The sequence below is a fragment of the Penaeus chinensis genome, chromosome 42 (genome assembly GCF_019202785.1).
Source record: "Penaeus chinensis breed Huanghai No. 1 chromosome 42, ASM1920278v2, whole genome shotgun sequence".
Classification (NCBI taxonomy): Eukaryota; Metazoa; Arthropoda; class Malacostraca; order Decapoda; family Penaeidae; genus Penaeus; species Penaeus chinensis.
This window is the reverse complement of record NC_061860.1, coordinates 114,738-117,237: the sequence shown is the minus strand read 5'-3', so window position 1 is coordinate 117,237 and position 2,500 is coordinate 114,738. Positions and strand designations below refer to the sequence as shown.

At 68.4% G+C, this 2,500-nt stretch overlaps 1 protein-coding gene across 1 annotated transcript in view; it reads right to left on the bottom strand.

Annotated features, from left to right (window-relative positions):
* LOC125048031 (cullin-4A-like) overlaps positions 1-2,500 on the bottom strand; it is a 36,288-nt gene that overhangs the window by 9,168 nt on the left and 24,620 nt on the right. The window lies entirely within an intron of this gene.

The following is a 2,500-nucleotide window of genomic DNA, read 5'->3' as shown; positions in this document are numbered from 1 at the left end:
TGGGGAAGGAGCTGGAGGAGGAGGAGGTTGGGGAGGGAGCTGGAGGAGGAGGAGGTGGGAGGGAGCTGGAGGAGGAGGAGGTGGGGAGGGAGCTGGAGGAGGAGGAGGTGGGAGGGAGTGGAGGAGGAGGAGGAGGAGAGAGGAGGAGGAGGAGGAGGAGGAGGAGAGTAGGTGGGGGGGGAGGGACCTGGAGGAGGAGGAGGAAGATGAGGAGGAGGAGTAGGTGGGGGGGAGGGACCTGGAGGAGGAGGGAGAGGAGGAGGAGGAAGAGGAGGAGGAGGAGTAGGTGGGGGGGGAGGGACCTGGAGGAGGAGTAGGTGGGGGGGGAGGGACCTGGAGGAGGAGTAAGGTGGGGGGGAGGGACCTGGAGGAGGAGGAAGAGGAGGAGGAGGGTAGGTGGGGGGGAGGGACCTGGAGGAGGAGGAGGAAGATGAGGAGGAGGAGTAGGTGGGGGGGAGGGACCTGGAGGAGGAGGAGGAGGAGGAAGATGAGGAGGAGGAGGAGGAGGTGGGGGGGAGGGGACCTGGAGGAGGAGGAGGAGGAGGAGGAGGAGGAGGAGTAGGTGGGGGGGAGGGACCTGGAGGAGGAGGAGGAGGAGGAGGAGGAGGAGGAGTAGGTGGGGGGGAGGGAGGTGGAGGAGGAGGAGGAGGGAGGAGGAGGAGGAGCAGGAGTAGGTGGGGGGGAGGGACCTGGAGGAGGAGGAGGAGGAGGAGGAGGAGGAGTAGGTGGGGGGGAGGAGGGACCTGGGAGGAGGAGGAGGAGGAGGAGGGAGTAGGTGGGGGGGAGGGACCTGGAGGAGGAGGAGGAGGAGGAGTAGGTGGGGGGCAGGGACCTGGAGAAGGAGGAGGAGGAGGAGGAGGAGAGGAGGAGGAGGAGTAGGTGGGGGGCAGGGCGGAGGAAGTAGGTGGGGGGCAGGGAGGAGGAGTAGGTGGGGGGCAGGGAGGAGGGAGTTAGGTGGGGGGCAGGGAGGAGGAGTAGGTGGGGGGCAGGGAGGAGGAGTAGGTGGGGGGCAGGGAGGAGGAGTAGGTGGGGGGCAGGGAGGAGGAGTAGGTGGGGGGCAGGGACCTGGAGTAGGAAGGGGGCAGGGACCTGGAGTAGGGGGGGGGCAGGGACCGGGAGGAGGTGGGGGCAGGGACCTGGAGTAGGTGGGGGGCAGGGACCTGGAGTAGGTGGGGGCAGGGACCTGGAGTAGGTGGGGGGCAGGGGACCTGGGTAGGTGGGGGGCAGGGACCTGGAGTAGGTGGGGGGCAGGGACTGGAGTAGGTGGGGGGCAGGGACCTGGAGTAGGTGGGGGGCAGGGACCTGGAGTAGGTGGGGGGCAGGGACCTGGAGTAGGTGGGGGGCAGGGACCTGGAGTAGGTGGGGGGCAGGGACCTGGAGTAGGTGGGGGGCAGGGACCTGGAGTAGGTGGGGGGCAGGGACCTGGAGTAGGTGGGGGGCAGGGACCTGGAGTAGGTGGGGGGCAGGGACCTGGAGTAGGTGGGGGGCAGGGACCTGGAGTAGGTGGGGGGCAGGGACTGGAGTAGGTGGGGGGCAGGGACCTGGAGTAGGTGGGGGGCAGGGACCTGGAGTAGGTGGGGGGCAGGGACCTGGAGTAGGAGGAGGAGTAAGTGGGGGGAGGGACCTGGAGGAGGAGGAGGAGTAAGTGGGGGGAGGGACTGGAGGAGGAGGAGGAGAGTATAGAGAGGTGGGGGAGGGACCTGGAGGAGGAGGAGAGTAGGTGGGGGAGGGACCTGGAGGAGGAGGAGGAGTAGGTGGGGAGGAGGGACCTGGAGGAGGAGGAAGAGTAGGTGGGGAGGAGGGACCTGGAGGAGGAGGAAGAGTAGGTGGGGAGGAGGGACCTGGAGGAGGAGGAAGAGTAGGGGGGGAGGAGGGAGAGTAGGTGGGGAGGAGGGACCTGGAGGAGGAGGAAGAGTAGGTGGGGAGGAGGGACCTGGAGGAGGAGTAGGTGGGGAGGAGGGACCTGGAGGAGGAGGAGTAGGTGGGGGGGAGGGACCTGGAGGAGGAGGAGTAGGAGGGGGGGAGGGACCTGGAGGAGGAGGAGTAGGTGGGGGGGAGGGACCTGGAGGAGGAGGAGGAGTAGGTGGGGGGAGGGACCTGGAGGAGGAGGAGGAGTAAGTGGGGGGGAGGGACCTGGAGGAGGAGGAGGAGTAGGTGGGGGGGAGGGACCTGGAGGAGGAGGAGGAGTAGGTGGGGGGGAGGGACCTGGAGGAGGAGGAGGAGGAGGAGGAGGAGTAGGGGGGGGAGGGACCTGGAGGAGGAGGAGGAGGAGGAGGAGGAGTAGGTGGGGGGGAGGGACCTGGAGGAGGAGGAGGAGGAGTAGGTGGGGGGAGGGACCTGGAGGAGGAGGAGGAGGAGTAGGTGGGGGGGAGGGACCTGGAGGAGGAGGAGGAGGAGTAGGTGGGGGGGAGGGACCTGGAAGAGGAGGAGGAGGAGTAGGTGGGGGGGAGGGACCTGGAAGAGGAGGAGGAGGAGTAGGTGGGGGGGAGGGACCTGGAAG